The sequence below is a fragment of the Fistularia commersonii genome, chromosome 5, assembly GCF_037954325.1.
Source record: "Fistularia commersonii isolate RoL2024-O1a breed Wild chromosome 5, RoL_Fcom_v1.0, whole genome shotgun sequence".
Taxonomy (NCBI): domain Eukaryota; kingdom Metazoa; phylum Chordata; class Actinopteri; order Syngnathiformes; family Fistulariidae; genus Fistularia; species Fistularia commersonii.
Genome location: NC_141288.1, coordinates 12,432,591 through 12,453,333, shown reverse-complemented (window position 1 = coordinate 12,453,333; position 20,743 = coordinate 12,432,591). Strand labels below are relative to the sequence as shown.

Here is a 20,743-nt window from a genome sequence, read left to right as displayed (position 1 = left end):
TGACAATACGATCAGCAAACGAACGAAACAAAAACAGTTCCGAATATCAAGGATTAGCTGAATTGTATTTTATTTTGAAACGTGCAACCGGAAACAATTTTGGGAACTTCACAAATGCCCGCTCAACTCTATGACACAACAACGATGCTAGTGGCTAACAAGTTCTTTATATCATTTGTACAGAAACAGCTGTAATACCGTCGATGCCGTAGGAAGTGACTGCGACTCGCGTTAACATTCACATTGGACCAAAATGACGCAGCGCTGGGCAGGGGACGATGCGGACCGTCTCCGGTTGAAGCGTGGAACGCTCAACTGGTAATTTTACACAGTTAAGTGTTAAAACACGTCGGCTAAGTGTTAGCAGCCAGACGCGAAGGCTCTCGACTTCAGAGTCGGTGTTTCGCTTCCTCCAGACTGTCACAGGCCGCGCTCGCATTGACGCCGAGGTGAGTGGCTCGGGCACCGAACACAAACAACAACGCGCCTCGGTGCGTTCCATTCCATCAGCTGCCCGACCATGCTAGCTTCATTGCTACCTCTCCCTCTCTCTCTATCTTTAGCTCTCTTTTTTATCTGTTTGCATTGTCTGCCGTCACTCCGTAGCGAAGCCTTAGTCTTATTACGTAATAAACAATGGTTTTCGAGAACGGACGTGACGAGTTAAGCACCGTCGCCATCTCCTTCCCACACGCCCCCGCACTCTCCGTCAAAAACTCTCGAAACATCCCGCGTACGTGTCAGCGTTTTCCTTGTTTTGAAAGCGGTAAGAACTACCGTTTCCCATCTGGATAGCCGTCGCAGATCTTCTAGAGGGCGTGTTTTGTACACAGCCCCAGGTTTGAGGGATGGTAATGATGGGTTTTTACAAGCCTTAAACGCTGCAGCTTTCTTTCCGTGACCTCTCCCGCTGTTTGCGTGCTACCTCTCCCCTTGCATCAATCCCCACCCCATTGCTGTGCTCCGTCCCTCCGGCCTCAGCCCGGGTGTCTTATTTTTCTCTACGTCAATGACAGGTACACCACATATAATGAGATGACATAATAATGTCATGACATAAAATAAATAAAAAAAAAGGAGGGAAGAAAAAAAAACACTCTACTTAGGTAAACTTAAAGGATATGATGCGTATGTCCTCAAAACTGTTTGAGTCTAGCCTTATTGTATTAGTAAAGACATAGCAGGAGCCCATTGTTTAGTATAGATAAGCTTCTGAAGTCTTAAGCAATATGTAATTTGTGCCATCTGGTAAATGTCCCATACTTTTTGGATCCATATATTATATGTAGGAGGATCTGGTTTAACCACCTGATAGTTAGGGCTTTTAATGCTCTTTACACCAGCTTTTCTCAACATTAACCTATTGTGTGGCTGTATCACTCTGAGTCCATGCAATCATCGGCTTCATTTGTGCAGCCCAGAAATAATATTTCAGGTTTGGGAGTTTGAGACCTTCATCTGACGTGAATGATTGTAAGATATTAGGTCAAATTCTAGGGTGCTTATTTTGCCAAACAAATTTAGATAATTTATTGAGGTGATCAAAGGTTGGTTTAGAATGTCCACAGGTGGCATCTGAAATAAATAGAGCAATCTGGGCAGAACATTCATATGGATACTTTCTACTCAACCTACTAGGGAGAGTGAGAGTGGGGACCTTCTTTCCAGGTCACTACTAATATGCTGGATTATTTTGTTTTAATTTACGTTATAGAGCTTATGTAGAGATGAGGAAATGTAGATGCCTAAATTTTTAATGCCTTCTTTGGGCCATCTGAATCTACTCTGTTGCTTAACTGTTTCTCAGAAGGGTTCATTAACATCTGTAGCCTCCATTTTATCTGCAGTTATGTTATATCCAGAATAATACCCAAAACTAGATATGAGCTCCTTTAGATATGGGATTGTTGAGCTCAGTTCTGTAAAATATAGTAAAACATTACAGTTAAAAACATTTTGGTTAGTAAATCTTAAGCTTCCCTCAATTTTATCCAATACTAAGTTGTTTAGTTATCTACCAGTTGTATTTAAGTCATTTGTAACCTTAATTGTTGCAGATTGTTTAGGTTTATGTTCTAACTCTTTTATTTTAACTTCCAATTCTTGTTGTTTGGCCTCCTCTCTCTTTTCTTTGCAGTTGTAAATGAAATAATATCACCTCTAATATATGCTTTAGCACAGTCCCACAGTATCAGGGAATTGGTTTCTGGTGAGGTATTGGTATCTAGATACTTTTTTAAGTCTTCTGATGAACAAGATGAATTCTTTATCATTAAGAAGAGATGAAGTAAGCCTCCATTGTTTAGTTGTTGGTCTTATTTGTTGGTCCTATTCCCCATTTGAATAATACAGGTGCATGATCATAGATAGTGATTGACAGTATCTCAGTGTCTGTTATCCTATGTAAATCTACCTTGGAGTGAAGAAATAATCTATCCTAGAATATGAAGCATGCCTACTTGAATAAAAGGTAAAATCCCTTTCTCTTCGAAATCTACCTCTCCATAAGCAAAATAATTTGCCACCATGTGGTTTCACTTATGAACCGGGATTGATATATAGCAAAGATACAAGAGCATAATGAAGATAACTTGTAATGCAAGTCTCAAGTCATGAGTGTCATACCAGCTCATACCAGCTCAAGTCATACCAGTTCTTCTGATTTTGTTACATGTATGTACGGATACAATTAGCTTTTCAGCTCCATCTGTTTGAGTCTTCTGGGAGAAAGGTATTGACATACTCAGTGGCCTTTTGGGGGTTCACAAATTCCTTATATTCACCCTGATATAAGTCTCGCTGGGTAGAGGAGATTGTATCTTTCCGACCTCATAATGCTTTTCGTACATCTGTAAATGCAGCCCTCCCCTTAGCTACTGGGCCGTCGTAGTTGGGGAATAAAGCAATCTTTTGTCCGTTATAGGTCAGTAGGACTCTTTGCTGGGCTTTCCACAGAATTTCCACAGCATCTCCGTCGTAGTGCAATTTTGCGATGATCACCTGCGGTTTCTTCAGATCTCCTGGGTTCCTGGAGGCAAACCTGTGGTGTGACTTCTTTGATAACTTTGGCGACCTCTTTGGGAGAGCTAACATTCAGTTGCTTGGCTACTCCAGCTATCCTGATGTAGCTCTGTCTCATCCTCCCCTCCATATCCTCGGGACGCTCTTTGAGGGTCGACACCTGATTTTGAAGACTAGTAACTGTGGCTCTTAGTGAGGTCACTTCATCGGACCATGTTGACAATCCGCCGTTCATATTTTGATATCTGCCTTCATATGGTGGACCTCTGCCTGGATACTGTTAGTCTTGCGTTATTGGCGACTTCAAATCTCATTCCTTGCAGCTCCGTTTTAAGTGCCCTGAAGTTCTCTGACAGTGCACTTTTAAGTTTGTCTCTGATGATTTTGGAGATCTCCCCTCTCAAGGAGGATAAGATCTTTGCTTTAATATCTTTAGTTGTCATACCTGGACTTTTGGTCTCGTTAGGAGGGGAGCTCTGGAAAATGTGACCTACTCCATGTCCTACTGCAGCCCGTGTGTTCTGTCACCACTTTCACCCAGAGACCAGACAGCTGATGCGTCAATCATTTAGTGGACACTTGTAGGGTGTCTGTTTTCAACCTGTTGTTAACCTGTGATTCAAGCGAAACTAATTTTATCGATAATGCCTGGCCCATGCCTCCATGTACCTTCACTGTTTGAAGTGTGTTTGAATTAAACATAAAAATAAAAGAGATACTGAAGCTTATTTTTATAGTTTTTTCAAAGTACCAGCCAAAAAGAAAGAAAATATGTAGAAGACAGTGGTGAGGCCAGTGATGCTATATTGTTTAGAGACACTGGCATTGAGGAAAAGACAGGAAGCAGGTCTGGAGGTAGATGAGATGATGATGATGTTCTCTGTGGGAGTTGCGATGATGGATAAGATAAATGAGATCCACAAAATATCCACAAGTAGTACCTGGTCCAATTTAGCTGTGATAAATATATATTTTGTAGATCTCTCTTTTGTTGCATTTTTATAGATTGAAAATAACTCATAAGTCAGAAACAGATTGTGACAGTGTCACAAAATAAGTCGAACATGCTTTGGAAAAAAAGCAGACTAGGTTACACAGGGCTTAATTGAAGTGTCCCTTACTTATCCTGTCCTCTGTTGAATTTCAATACAACCTCCTCCTGATAATTTCAAGCATGTGCATTGTAAATGAATAATTCTGTTGCTACGTGTGAGCAGTTTTTTGATGAGTTTTTGTTGCAGGCAAATGAGATAAACATTAAGTAGTAGATTTTGTATGCGGGAGCTAAGTTTCCATTTGCACTATAACTCATGTTGTACCCCCTGAATTCACATGCAAAGTTGTTCTTAAGTTAGTCCAGGTCACCAGGGAACTGTTCATTTGTCAGTCAAATGGAGTTCCATGTGGCCCTTCTCTCATCAGCTGTGCTCTCTAAAATCTCCTCTGTCAAGGAAAACCTTGAAAGCAAATCCACAACTTTATCTCTTTTTAGGTTGTTGTAGTACAATTATAGACTCTCCATTAAAGTAGATAATTATCGTTTTTTTCATTTTTGAAAAAAGTTGTCATAACCTGTTTCTTGATCATGCATCCAAAAGTCTTAGCAAAAATTCCAGAAAGCCCCTGCATGTACCTCTGGTTTGGCATGCGCCCTTGATGCAGTCAGGAAACACATGGGCTTTATTCCAATGCAAGATTTTTACAGAAGCAGTACTAAAACACTTTTTATCTGTTTCAATACAAAAAAAGGCTTCAGGGCGTCAATTTACTTGCCAGTCTTTGATTTATAGTGTTTTGTTCGTTGAAAAATGTGGTAAGACTACAATTCCTCACATCTTTGGAAGGCTTTACAGAGACCTAGAGTGGTCGACAAGCATTCAGCAAAGCATTAAAAGTGTGATACAAGTTTGTTTTGATAACCATTATGTTAGTTGCTGGACTGGTGGGCTAACTTTTTTTATTGTCACATGTAGGGAATAAAAGTGGGCAGCATGGCTCAGGGTGTTAGAGTGTTCGTTCGTGGAACCAAACATTCCTGGTTCCTGTTTCCTCCTAGCCTGTCGAGGTGTTGTTGAACAAGACACCGAACCCCTAACAGCTCCCCTGGCATTGTTCCTTAGCTCCCTCCTGCTCATGATGCATCCATGATGGGTTAAATGCAGTGGTCAAATTTCTCTGATGTTGTTCCCTGTGTATAACTGAATGCCACAATAAAGGCATTTCTTCTATTTAAGTGTTGATTACTGCATGCAAGGCCAGTTTCTCCTGTTAACATCAGAATAGTGAGGCGTGGTGTATCAATGGCATCTCCTTGACTGACCTCCACAGTACCTATAAAATATAGATCACAAAACAACCTCAATACTGCTATCAGCTGCTCTAAGAAGGGCTTGGGGATATCATGAAAAGTCACTATCATTGTGTACATCCTTTTGTAGTCCAGTCATAATCGGTATTGTATATTACAAAGCTATGAATTGCACATTTGAATTCCTTTTGTTTGGTCTCAGCCTCACTGATTGCACCCAAATGAACAAAACAACATTTTTTTAGGTATGAACTTTATGGGCTGTGGCAGGTTTTTTGGCACAATGTTTCCAACACGAGCTTCAGTTTAGCCAGGTATCACTGTTTCAGATGCACGTTTTCAAGTTCTCAAGGCAAAAGACACTGATGTTATACCTAAAACTACACTTTGTTCCAAAATCTTGTTCATCATTAATCAAACTCCTGATCAAGTTAGAAAAATATTTCAATTGTATTAGCTTATGCCACATGCAATTCCTCAAAGTATTTCAATGCAGAAATCAGACCCGCACCAACAGACTCTCTACCTCAATTTTTTTTTTCTTTTTCATTTTAAGGATGAATTTACATGGACTCCATTGCTGTTTTGCTTTATGCACACCAATTGATAGCTTACTCCTGCCAATATGTTGCAGCCAAGGATGCTATAAAACACACAATTGATTTTCTATACAAATGTATGAAAGTGTGCTTTCACACATTTGCGTTTACCACCATAATATAAATACTGCTTGAGAAAAAAATCAAACAGGAAATTCACACAGTGTCAAAAATTCACAGCAACCTATGTTTGTATACATGTAACATTGGAAGAATATGTCTGCATTCTACTTTTGACTCTTGTTTGCTGTGTGCTGGGTCAGTAAAAAAGGACATGTTTACATTAAACCCATCATGCATGTATTTTGGTTGATCATTTAATCAATCTGTCATATGTTACTGAAGGTTACATTGGCTGTATGGATTTAGAATTTAAATTTTAATGAAGAGGCATTTTATGAAATCTGCCACCAAGGTAGAGCCTTGGTATGCTCAGTATTTTAGCCATTGAAAAAGAAACTAGTCTTTTTCTTAGCACCAATAGTACCATTTTCAAAAATGTAATTTATCAAGCACATGTACACAATTAAAAACACATATTTAACAAACTGTATTCTGTAAAACGTAAAATAATTACTGTGTTAGTTCGTCTCTTTAAATGGCTGATACTACTTTTGTGCAAATGCAGTATTAAAACCCCTCCAAACCATTTAGAGTATGGGAACATGAAAAAAAGAAAAGTAACAAGCAGATTAAATTGTGTAGGTTTTGCAGTTGTTTCTATCCTGCTTTCATCTTGTAAAATGACATCCAAATCCTGTTGTATCAGTGACTGGGTCATTCTTCAAGTAGCATCACAGCGTCTTTACACTGGCCACGCAGAACAAATGTCTACTACCGACAAATACTATACTGCTGAAGTTAGGGAAATGCAGAAAGTAAATTTGCCAGCTGGGACATGCAGGCCGCTGGCTGTGGTTTGGCTGATTGGATGCATTTGCTCCGACAAATGCCAGATGTGCTTGAAGTGAAATAGTTGCTTCTGTTCTTGTCAGTGTGGATTTATCCAGTGCCACACAAATCAGGTTACATTTTGCCCTGCTTTTCTATTGCCTGTAGTTCAAAAGCCTGTATGGCCATCTGTGAGAGGGTGAGGCTTTCAATGCAGTTGTTTTCACTGAAGGAGACTGGGGTACATTATTATGTGGGAGTCACCTTTAGCTCCCATACATCAAACAGGCTTCTAATTTGTTCCTGTTCACCATCATGAAAGGCTTTAGATAAGTGTGGTTACTTCTACGGGTGCCATGTTCCTCATGTCAGCCCTGCACCAGGCCTAGCAGAATTTATTATTTGATAGGAGAAGATGGGCATGTCAAGGCCCTATGATTGTCTCAGCTCCTTTACCACCCTTGTCAATCCCTTAAGGCGCAGCTTCAGAATAAGGGGGCCGCTGCTACATCACACTCATATTGTACCATCTTGCTGTTACTGATAGGCTGTTGTTAAAGCTGCTCAAAATATTCTCCATTCAATTACCAGCACTTTGTGTGTAGTTCATTGTTGTTAATTTTAATGTAATGTTTATGCAATGCTTCATACACCCTGTCAGATGATTAGTTATACCGAATGATCAACTTGACTCACACCTTTATAGTCTCATTTCTAAAGGACAATGATTTTCAATTGTTTGACTGGTGACGTGAGCTGCATCACAACCAGCCATCCGACTTATTCTCTGCAAATGACAACATTAGGTTACATCATATGATAGACACTGTTGAGTGGCTGTGTGAGAGCAGTCATGCAAGGAAGGACAAATGAAACACCCACAATGAGGCCAGAAGACAACACCATCCAAGGTGTCTAAAAACCATGCATATAACCGGGGAGATGGGTGGCACCTTGGCCATATTTGCATTCAAACATTTAATGGTTGTTTGCACCAATAATTATTAAACCATCAAATCACAAATTCACACCCATACTCCTATTCAAATCCCACACATCATCTAATGATGGCCTGACACAAAATCTGCTTTTCCAAATATAAATACATGCATGCATCATTGGTTTGAAAAACAAACAAACCACTATTTACTGCTTAGCTGCAAATTATTAATATTTAGACCCTGTAAGTCTCCCACCCATTCATATTTTGCCGCTTTATCCTGCACTCGGTCACGGGGGGATGCTGGAGCTGATTCCAACTGTCATCGGCGAGAGGCAGGACCCTGTATTTGTTAATAGTTATTATGTATTAACTTCATCCTGAGGCTGAGTCACATGGGCTTCATGTGACTTTACCCTGTTTATGATTGAAGCTTGTATTATATAAACATAACATAAACAGGAAATATTGAGATTGAGACATGAATGCCGTATCTTTGGCCATGTGAAATGAATTACAGGTGTTTTTTCATTTTATTTCAATGGGATACATAAGGAAAATGAATTAGCTAATATTACCCGCTGTTATCTGTGTGTTTTGAGTCTGATGCTTTCTTTGCCATAAATTTTTCTCATGTAGCTGTCTCTGTCCCTATTTCGATGCTGGAATAAATTATGCTAGCTTTATACAACATAATTTTAGGTAACTGTCAGTGTCTGGAGCTTGCCGTGCCTTTGATCAAATAGAATATACGCTGGAGGACCATGTTCAACAACCATGCCTGTAGAAAACACTATCTGCTAGTTTTTTGGGGATAAATCCCTTATCAAGAAGATGTGAGCTCACACCTTGTGTCGGAATGATATGAAATGTGCAGGAAATGTTCTGCGCGGTTCTGTTTGTGAATTTACAACAGACCAACCCAATAGCGGACATGTTAGGAAATATATCACAGGACGCATGGGACTGCCCCATTAAAGTTAACTTTGCCTCTTTTTTCTTATGTTACTTTGTTTTCCTGAATGACTTAGTTTGGAACCATGACAGATTTTAGGACTCCTAAACATGAATGATTTGTAATGTGTCCCATCACTGTTCTGCTATTTAGTGTGTAAATCACAGTAACTTAATGGAAAAAGAGCTCTACTCATGGAATTTAAGCTATACAATCGTCTAAAGATATTTATTACCTTATATTTACTCTTCTAATAAAAGGGCAAACATTTCTCATTTAATTACTTTGTTTATACTGTATACTGTCGATGCTGGATCCCAAAGTGGAAACACATTCAATGCATCTCATAGAGGTGCGATTACAATTTTATAATCTGTATGTTCAAGGAAAGTAAATTAACTGTTTTCCCAGTGTCAGTTGCAATCCATCCATCAACATTTAGCCTTTTCAAAGTGAAAATCCTCGACTGACAATCAAACATTCAACTTAAATGGAATGTTTAATGTGTTCTTATTTGACACATTTTGGGAGCTGAGGCCTATATTTGGAATATCATTTTGATACCCAGCACACAGGACACATGTTCTGCTGCATAACTGTCATGACCAGCTATTAAACTGGTGGAGTTGGCCTCCAGCCTACCAACAGTATTGTAGCACGATGAGTCATCAACACATGAATTTGTAGAAGTGGCCTCTGACCACACCAAGCACAGTGCTATGTTTTTAAGGGATGCCACAGATGTATAAAAATAATTTGGCACGATTTTTCACCATAAAACCCTGGTATCAACTTTTTCCCTGTTTGGACAAGTACAAACTGTTGAGAAAAAATAAATAGTGATTTGTTTATGAAAAAGAAGTCACAAATAGAGCAAACCCCTTTTGTGGTGTTACAATGATCTTTCCAATCCTGTATTGTTTGATTCCTTTCTCTGTGCTACTACCACTACATCTCTTTGTGAGTAGAGTAGTTTTACAATAACAAAATAATGGTTTCGTGGTTTATTTACATGTTCCTTGATATAATTAAAAAGGGAGGAAAGGAAATCCTACATTATACAAGTTTTGAAATTCAGTCAGATGATGAGCAACTGATTGGCTCCAGTCATCATGTGCTGCTTTACTGAAATATTTGCCTGTTTTATATTATATGACTGATGACTGTACCTTATTTATGAACTTTGAATTATCGTTTTGTTTTGGTTAAATTATCCAATACATCAAAAAGTTAAAAGACCCGATGGCCTTTGTTTAAAACACGTTCAACATTATGTTCAATACAAAAAATCAATTTATTCACTTGAAATGTAGACATGAATAAATGCGAGGATTAAAGGTACTGTGGTAGGGCTGCTGCTTCATTTGTGGTATTTCCTATCTGCTGGTTAAAACAGTTTTATAAGTATTAAAGACCAGAGCTTGTCCTTAGTTGCTTTAATAAAGGGACAATTTGTACATAAAGCTCAGCAGAGGAATGGCTGTTGTGTCATAAAGGTGTATGTTTATGGGTTTGAGTGTGTTAAAGATGGCAGAAAGTTAAATACAAGTGATCTGTACTGGAAGTCAGCCACTTCATACTCTTTACAGTGGTTTTGGAGGCTCCTATTGACAATATGTTCCCGGTACGTCTTTGAGGTCTAAAAAGTTAGAATGATAATTCATTTTTCATTTATGTCATTTTGATTAGATTTGAGTAAGGTCACACTCGAGAGTATGTTCTTGGCTTAGATGTTCTTGCTTGTCTCTTTTCCTAATGTAGTCATTGAGTCTGCAGCGTGATATGCACAGCTGCATGTCTGTGAGAATCAGAATCAAAATCAGAATACTTTATTGTATTGATTCCCCCAGGAATTCGCTTGTGAGGGACACAATGTTGTGCTTTTGATGAGGCTGTTTGATACAGATGGACAGTGATGCTTTTTTTCTGACTCTACAGTATTCAGAGAGGATAGTTTCATATTGTGTTATGGTCTTCATAACGTACTGGAGCTTATCCTTTGTTTTTTTATTTTTGTTTTATCGTGCCGTGTATCTCTCCTGCACTGCTGACGAAAGCCTCCAAACACAATCCCAGGCCCAGCTGTAATAATCCCCAACAGATAAGCTATGGTGTAAAGTCATGAGAATTTAATGTTTAAAAATGTCACATCTCTGTACCACCTGATATTTTTTTGACTCAAGGAAGTCTCAAGCCACAGATAATTTTGACACAAGAGACCAGTGCTGAGAGAATATGGATTTAGCCAATAACAATGTCAACAGCAAGTTTTGAACACATAGTATCATCCTAAATTATTTGCAGTCATGCCATAAGACTCTGCATCTGTCCTGAAAGACTGAAAACTCAAACATTTCCTAAATTGAATTAAGTTAATATCAAACATTTCTGTAAGGCGGATTTGACTGTTTCCCATACATGGGGGAAACAATGTTTCCCTCAGTGTGCTGTTAAGCCAAGGTGCTATCGTTGCTGCGATAAGTTATCTCCCCCCGTTCAACTCTGTGAACAGTGTTCCGGTTAAGTACGCTCTACTCATCTCATCCCAAGCGTTTGGGTTGCTCTAGCCTAATTTTGCCTCTCTCTTCAAACATTTAGCGCTTTTAAAGTTTTGCAGATCAAGACTTTGACAGTTCTCTACCCTTCCGCTGGCTTTAAGACTCCAGCATACATTTGTCAGTGCCTGTCACCTTCAGCAGTAATTAGTAGTTTTGTCATGGGACTTTTTGAAGTTGTATTTGAGATATGGGTTGATTCGTGTGATGCCATGAACTGAGCCTGTCCTTGGCAACAGTAGGAGAGTTATAAGGGATATAGTTCAGTACTGAGCCAACAGTCAACATGCTTTTGAGAAATCGTCATTATTCAATCACTTCATTATCCTGTTACCATGGCCTTTTCCACTTAAGAATGAAGGATTATTTATTTATTTATTTATTTAATATTTAGTGACCCTCGAGGTCATTTTACTGCAGTCGCCCATCCTGTAAGTAATTCCAGGACTGGTTGACATCCATTAAACCTGAAAAGTAGATGCAATAATCAGGAAGGCAGCAATGTTCAGCTTTTTTAATGTTTTTTGTTCAATCACAGGAAATGTTGAATAAACCCTAAGAACAATTGTTTTGCCTCATTTTTCACAGACATGCAAATAATGTAGCTTGGTCAGGAGTGATCATCACGCTTCGCAGATGCTTCTGAACACAGGATCATTGCAAGTGCTTTTTATTCATGGCTTGTTTATTCATATAAGTTGATGAAGGTCAACAAAAACATGAAAGTCTGTAATTCTAATAATTGTTGTTGTCAAGTTTTTAATTGTAAGATAAGAAATTCCCAAATCAGTCTGGTCTTTTGGTGCACTCTTCATGCTGAAAAAAAAGATTCTCTCACTGTGTCATCTAGCTCTTGTAACGTTGTGTGTTTAGAGTCACGCTTTTCCATCAGTATGATCAGTATTGACCAGCAGGGCAAGCTGACAGTGAATGTTGATACTGTTCCTAAGTCGCTGCACACAGAGGGAGCTCTTTCTGCTGCTCCGCTGCAGACACCGGCAGCCCTGCAGCACTGGTCTACATTTCACAGGAGAGAGAAGAAAAATATGGTGATGTCATCTCTATGTCTCTCTCTCTTTCTCTCTCTCTCCCTCTTTCTCGCTGTGTCCGTCTCTCTCTCTTCCTCATCTCCTCTCCACTCAGAGACTGTATTGTGAATGTAACAGTGCTCGCCGCTGCCCGAGCTACATGAGGTAGGTCCCTCATTCAGTCATAGATCTCTTGCACATGTTCCACGCCACTGTGGATATCATTGCCTTCATCTGAGTGTGTTCAAGAGTCTGTCTAAGTTCCTCTAGGGGGAAGTGATCTCACTCCTGTAGCATGTTTCCAGTGTTTTACACTTCAGTGTTTATTGGAGGGCTGCTAGCATATGCTAATACCTTCAGGTCACAGCTGTTCGATTCAGCTAGTGGCTAAGAGTGTGTGTTGTTCAGTTGTCTTGGGCTAGAATATAGTGAACTCTAACTATTCAACAGCTGACAGCACAAATAATGCTCAGATAATGTCTGTATTCTTCCTGTTTACTAGCTCCTTTCTTAGAGTGCCTCTTATTTGTATATCGACTACTCTCAAGACTGTAACCTTTGCACTGTTCTTTTTCTAATCTTTGAAAATATTTATGATGAAAAAATATTTGCCTTGTATCTTTTCCGTCTTATTTTTTCAGTTATGCAATAGGTTGCTCTCTCTCACTCTCTCGTTCTCTCTCACTTGCACACACACACACACACACACACACACACACACACACACACACACAGACCCATATTTATTCAACTCAGGCTGCATGCGTCATACACATCTCCTCTGTGCTGCTGTAGAGTAGCTATGGCTATGTTCTCTCTTTCATTTTTCCTGACATCTCTGTGGCAGTGAGGCTTGGTGCTATCATCCCAGTGCCAGCAGTCAGTTAAATAGCTGAGCAACAGCAGTGTTTCACCCAATAAGCAGGCGACTGAACACCTTGAGGTCAGCACAGTCTCCTTGACACTACAGAAGTTCAGATCATCAGTATTCGCATCCACATGTCACCGTGATGGATCAGTTAAATGGATGTTGACTGAATGCTGAGTCACCTTGTTATCCAAAGCACTACACTGAGTTAATTTTTTCAAGGTGACACTGCCGAGGCTATAGATTTTAATCACTCCTACATTGATTGGATGGCAGAGATTAGAGTTTCTGTGTCATGTAGGGAATTTCCTGAATGGTGATACAATTGTTTTGAGAACCACTGGGGTGCCATTCCAACATCTTGGAAAAAAGTTTATATTTCATTCTGCTGGAGGTTACTTAATCAGTTCTTTTGTGTAGCCTCTCTGTGCATTAGCTTGTTTGCAGTTATGTGCCAAGGAAACTAACATGCTTCTCTGATATTTTAGGTCAGACCAAACCAGCTGTCTTTAACGTTGCCAATGGTTGCAGAACTGGTTGCAGAATACAGTGAATGAACAGTGCATTCATCAGGGAAGCCTATAAATCCTAACCACATACACGAATTAGACTATTCTCAATATTGCGGTAAAATTATTTGTCTGAGCTTTTGCATAACTCAAGGCCATGCATAGTTTCTGTGGGAGTGAGGGGGTTAAGTTTTTAAGACATTTTAAAGTTCTTCATTTTGATTAGTCATATGCCCTGTCTACACACAGGAGTCTTGTGCTTCATGATTCTTGGTCAGATGATGTTTGTTTGGATGCATGTCACCACTTGACATCGATGGCGACAGAATCACGGTGATGATTTTGTTTCATGAGATAATTAAACTAGACAACCGAAGAAAAGTGGTTCTTTGGTTACCATGAAACAATGCTGCTATATTATTTCTAGAAAGTCAAGTCAACTCCAAGGAAGTATTCCTGAGGCCTAATAACCTTAACCAGTTAGTCTTCCAAAGATGCAGAGTGTTTGATTTGCGGAAAAGTGAGTCTAAAATGTGCAGCAAACTGAAAATAAATGTGTAATGATGGAGGTAAACAAGTGGCATTCAACTCATGTCTGACCTGTTTTTAGTTATTCTTCACACAAGGTTTTCTCCACTGGATTTAATAGCAGTGGTTGCATGATAAAAGAGGGGCAGATCACAGACTATATCTTTGGTGATTTGACAGTCTTTTAAATAATGAAGTCATATCAGTATAAATTCTTCTAATTGAGTCACATAATTCAAGCTCCGCCTCAACTTGTTTAAGGGAGGTCACTTGCCCTCAACTCTAAATCTATGGGTATATTCCAAAGTGGATACATGTTTTTTTCTGCAAAGTGTGTCCTTAAAGCATGAAAGACAGAACACTCACTCTGATGAACAATGTTATGAAAACTGCAGATTTTCTAGTATATTTTGGCACCTTAAAACTAAACATACTGTACATGATGAATATGATTTTTAAATGTTATTTTTAATCGATACTAACAAAATAGAGAGGAAGATTTTGGTCTCGAGAAAATTATAACTAGCAGTTTTTTTGTCTTAGTGTTCATTCTCTTTAAACTAGTTGAACACATTCATGACATGGAAATATTTTTTCAAAAAAAAAAAATCTATTTTTTTTTAGGTTGTCAGTTTATACAAAAGTACAAATTGATATTTCCCAAAAAGAAGCCGGGCACTATGACTCTCCAAGAAGATCTTGCATCAGCTGGTGGAGCCAAATTGAGTAATTTTTGTATACCTGTCCAGTATATGGATTATAAGTAGCTATTTCTAGCTCAGAGGCTGGTTTACCTTCCACAGCAGGTGGTACATCCACTGTAAACGGAAACTGAATGAGCCAGATAGGAGGGATATTTGCAAAACTGTTAATGAATGACATTTGTAATTCTTCACAGGGAACTGTATGATGTTGTTCCATTACCTTGAACTATATATCAGATGTTTTGAATTAAAGAAAATATTGTATTCATCTAAGGGGCTGTAGTATTTGATTATGAAAATCTCCTGTGGATTTTTTCTTTGGATATTTGCTTCAGGGGTTGCTTTGGCGAAGCAATTGTGGATTATCTATAGTTTTCCATGGCAGCACCTCCTGCTGCCCCCTTCTGACATGGATGATAAATATTTCTCCTGCTCTGACCTACATTGGGTATTGTGTTGATAGATGCGCCCTCCCAAGCACAGAAACGAATTAGGACAGATACTGTACATTGTTGCTTTTGACCCCAACTTCCATTTCAATCTTCAACGACAAAGAAAACATTTGTTATCAGATGCATACTTATGTGTTTTTATTGCCCCCCCCCCCCCCCCCCCCCCACACACACACACACACACACACACACACACACTTTGTGCTACAATCTTTCAGACTGCATTCACGGGTCACGCTTGACCTTTGTTGATCACATAATGTGAAACGTCAATATATTTTGTTACAGTTCCCCAGGGATCCATCCATCCATCCATCCATCCATCCATCCATCCATCCATCCATCATCTGCTTATCCTGCACTCAGGGTCGCGGGGGATGCTGGAGCGTATCTCAGCTGTCATTGGGCAAAAGGTGGGGCACATCCCTTGACTGGTCGCCAGTCAATCACAGGGCCACATATATAGACAAACAATCATTCACTCACTTATTTAGGGCAATTTTTTTTCAATTAACCTGCTGCATGTTTTTGGACTGAACCCGTAGGAAACCCACGTTGACACATGGAGAACATGCAAACTCCATACAGAAAGGTCCATTAGTCGAGAGATATTGGACACCACCATGTATGTGTAATGAAGACTTCTTAATATCTTGCTTAGAATCTCTTTGTGGTGATTTTGTATTTTTTTCAATGCTGGGCTGGAGTTGTGGGGATGAGAGTCAGGGGACCTAAAGGACTGACAATGCAAAGAATAACTATCAGTTTAGGGGTTTGATGTATGAAATGGAGGTCTGTTCATTATATCTCCCTCTCATCTTCTGTGTCTTCAGTACTTTGTGTCTGTAGCCCTGATTCTCAGCGTGTCAGAGAGCTTCCTTCCATTTTGGGAAGCTGCACTACAATCAGCTTAAGATCATGAAATCATTGCTGTCCTTTCCCGCCCTGCAGCTGATCTCTTCTGTTAATCTAACAACAATCAAATTTGTCGTTTTTACTGCAGCACCTGAACGCCAGGCTGTTAACAGCAATCTGAACAAAATCAGTAATCTGCTTTTGATTTCACTCCGAATGTTGTCTGTTATACATATTTTTAAGTCGTGTGCTGCTTTTTAAAATCATTTAAGCCTGTGTGCAGTACTTTTCTTGACTATTTGTGCATCCCTAATATAAAAATGATCCGAACTATTTGACCTTCACTGCAAATTGAATTCAAAAGCAATAAAAGCTACATTCATAGTCATAAGAACAGGCCTTGAAGCCTTTTTCCCCAGTTATAGATTCCAAAGCCCACTACATGATAAGAGATTAATGGAGAGGGAGAATTAAAAAGAAAACAGTTACACAAATTTGGATAATTTTTCATCCATGCTTTAGAAGGTTCCGATTAACATACCTTTTGCACCTTGGTGTGGGTATTCAAATAATTGAATGGCATGATGGAATAAAAACAATCCACTCCAAAGAAGGGCATGCATCAGTGCATCAGTGTTGTTCTGAGCTGAGAGTGCCAATGCTCTGTCATATAAGATTTAAGAAGCATAGACCCACGGTTTGAAAGAAATCATTTGCTAGTAAATTCCATAATGTAAGTCCTTGAGATATAATGTCATGTCCATTTACATTTTCTGCCATTAAAACTTACCTAATTGATATGCTATGATGGAACTTTGGCATGAAGTGGCTGTTTTAGGAAAGGCAACAGTGTTTAATATTGAGGTGGAAAGCGGTGCTTGTTCAGATAGACCTACTCATTATGCCTACACTGCAGTAGCAATTAAAAATGTGTATGTATTTGCACTTTCGTTGGCCCCCTTTCTGAAAATGTAGTGAGGCTTTGCCGTGATGTTGCTCTGGTATCAAAAGAGCATGTGGACAATGTAAGTTTCCTCTGACACAATTGGAAATCAGATAAACAGAAACCAAATATGTTAAATTGTCTCCTTATATTCTTATGTTTTGAAAAATTAGTATTTATAGTAATTACATTGTGAACTGATCCAAAGGAGAGTTGACATTCTGTCTGTCTAGTTTGGTCTGCCATGATTTTTTTGATGTGTGTTTAATTTGTTGAAAATCATTCCATTAGCATTTTCGATTGTTTAGTTGATAACATGTAATAAATTCAATAAAACATAGAGACATGATGCCCATTTATATTTTCTACAAAATTTGCAAAACAAAATCCTGTCAAAGTTGGGAAAATCTGGATTCTAAATTTCTCCACAAAATCTGTCAACTGAAAGATGGAATTTTACACTTTGTTGATTCTTCAGGGAATCAGTCAGTTTACCCATAATTTGGACAATGTTAATACAATATGATTTTTCTTGAAACTTTTTTTTCAGATTTTAGCACAAGGTTTTGTCTGTGTGTAGTGCAACTGAGATTTGACAAAAAAAGCAGCTTTTTTCTTGGGATTTAGGTCAGTGTTTCCCTGGTTTCTTTTTATTGCTTGGTCAAAGGCCCTCAATGGTTTGGTTTGATTTTAGGCCACTGCTAAGCCACAAGTTAAGGATTTCTTTTGTGTTTGCCCTCTATCTTTGGCACTCATTCCACGCTGTTACCTCAACACTTTGTTTTTCTTTCTATAAAATTAATTTCAGAACACAGTAGTTTGTCCTTTCAATGTATACAAAACAATATATAAAATAAACGGTATTGCATTTTTTTTTTTTTGTTGCATTTACAAATGACAATACAATATGGCCTCAGTCTGTTGTTGCTCCCGTTCTGCAAAATGTTATCATGAACACCAGCATACTCACATGTCTACCTCAGCAAACACCTTTTTTGTGAGATTTTAGACCCATCTTGGATAGAGCCAACCAAACGGTGTGTGAGTGTCAACAGCCATAATATGTGAAGAATTTGTGGTACAGCTGTTTCTCTAACAGGTGATCTGCAATCAGCGTTCAGACCCAACCTGTCTGCTGCAGATAACTTGACTTTCAACTCATCCAGGTCTGGGAGTGTTGAATTCTCAATTCTTTTCAGTGGAATAAGAAACATTAGCTTCAGTTCTTGGAATGCTCTTACCCTCGACCACACTGATATGCATTATGTGCAGGAGGCTTCTGTGAATACTTCTATCTATAATGTGATAAAGCGAGGTGCTAATGCTGCTGCATAACACAATTTCTTTTTACTTATGTTGCCCTCCAGGATGATGTGGTGCCACATTAAGCTTTGCTTAATACAAGGATAGGGTATGTTTGGCCTTTGAGTAATTTTATGGCCTGAATGTCTTGTGACAAAAATGTGATATATTTCATTTTCCCAGAGAAATTGTTAAAATAAAAGGCAAGCAGTCTATTGATTTTGGGATTAACCCCCTTTTTGACAATTAAAGCCAAAGTTTCATTGCAAGTCAAAACATGCTAAACAAAAATGCTGTTAGAGGAATTTAATGGACAAATGTAAAGTTCATGCCCTGAAGTATTTTTGTCTGTCCAACAAGCATTTTTTCACAAGACAATATGAACAATCCGGGTTTTATGATGAGTGAGATACTACTGAAGGAACTAGACCTACAACAATTCAACCACCTTTTTTATTTAGCAGGGACAAGCTTGCTGTGATATCTGAATGTCTGAAGAATACCAAACATCCTGCAGATGTTTGCTCAGAGATACCGGGACATAAAAACTAAAAAAAATAAAATAAAAATAAAGTAGCTGTATATAACTAGTATCGTCAGGTAAAATTTAGGGCCCTTGAAAGGGCAAAATGTTCTCTGCCACAGTGTGAATTGTACCTCTGGCTGATTGGAATGTGAATGTGAATGTGGATCAGCATATAAAACAACATCTGTAACGAGTTAGGAATATTCTCTATCGTTTCTGATTAACCCTAAACATCCCCCTATATTCAGTAAGAATTAAACTTAAGTGGAAATCTTCAAGACTTGCCAATTTTATCTAGATGACTGGACTGATTGTTGGAGTGAAATGATTCCAGAAAGGGACATTCTTACCACAATGTGCTCTTGCTCTGTCTCGGTCTTGTTTTCATTGCAGATTAAGTGAGAGAGAGACGGTTTCATATCATATATATATATATACATAGCAAATATGACAGTCATCTAATTCTACCTCCTGCCTAGCCCGAAAATATTTTCAAGCTTTCCATTTTTCTACATTTTCCACTTGTGTAACTGCTGCTCCAGGCTGAGTCACGGACGACTCGCTAAAGCTGAGTCTGAGAAGGGGGGTGTGAAGCTTCTGTCTCACAATGGCAGGTCCTTCAGAATGGAGGCCAGTTGAGGTGCTTGTGTGTGTGCGTTCGTGTGAACATGGTTGCTGAACCTACGAGACTGCAGGAGCACCAGAGCATTTCATTAATGACTACTGGGGGAGAGAATTCGAGACCGGCTCATTGCTAGGATGTCATTCTGCCCCCTGTATGATATTAGAAGTCTCATAAAGAGTCTTCTCTATCAGCATATATTTTATAAACTGCAAAACATCAGCTACCTGTACTCTAATGGTAACAATAAACAAGATGTCACAACTCTAGAGACATGCTCCCGAATAACATGATCACGAATTTTCAAGAAGATGGACCAGGTTTGGATTTTTTTTGCAATGACCAATTTGACAATAGAAACATCTTATGAAGAGCCCTGTTTTAACTGAACTTTATGAAAACTTGTTGACCAAAAGAATGGTGTCTGGATAAGGTGTGGATTTTTTATTATGTGGGTTATTTATTATTTTCACATAAACTCGGTCACTTGTAAGATGATGTGGTCATCCAACAGAAGATGCCAGTGTTATATTTTGGACTGAAATTTATTTTTTTTCATACCATGCGGCTATATCTCAAACTACATAACTCAAATAGGTTGTTGACATTTCCATGTTAGATTCGTGTTGAATTAGTAAACAAGCAATTGTAAATTGTTTCGACCCTGAAAGACAATTACACTCAGTGGAACTGTTTCATCCCCAACAACCAAATCAAAAGTCAAATATTTTGTTATGCTGAGTGTCTGTCAGTATTGAATTGAACAGTGCTCATTTATCCTTTCATTGGCAGTAAAGCCATGCCAGCTTCTTTCCAAAGAGTTGCATCAGATTGATGGAGGTCTAAAAAAACTGCGATCAGCTTAAGTGAAAAGTTCCTACTTTTTATGGACAACGATGTGTTGATCGTCGCTCAACCCCAGAATAATCTCCACAGCTTAGAGTGAAATTAACGGATATGTCCCTTTGTTCAAGTATTGGTGTTGAGGATTTGCAGGCATATAAATTGTATTGTTACAGTGGCTGCTTGGGGAAAAAAAAGACAGGCATTCAAATTCTAATTTCTTTGAAAGAATATGGATTGCCCAACTGACCGGATGAACAAATTTGTTTGTAAATCTAATGGCATAGGTCACAG

The 20,743-nt window shown here is 38.8% G+C and overlaps 1 protein-coding gene across 7 annotated transcripts in view; it reads left to right on the top strand.

Annotated features, from left to right (window-relative positions):
- The first annotated feature begins 103 nt into the window (after positions 1-103).
- Positions 104-20,743, top strand: part of osbpl8 (oxysterol binding protein-like 8) — an 83,020-nt gene continuing 62,380 nt past the window's right edge. For 2 of the 7 annotated variants that reach the window (XM_086146859.1, XM_086146853.1), the window contains exons 1-2: positions 105-449; positions 15,647-15,771. The gene's annotated coding sequence lies outside the window, so the exon portion shown is untranslated. Of the gene's footprint in view, positions 450-12,442; positions 12,463-15,646; positions 15,772-20,743 lie in introns of those variants that run through there. The other 5 variants (XM_086146861.1, XM_086146852.1, XM_086146856.1 and 2 more) reach the window with 4 other exon arrangements.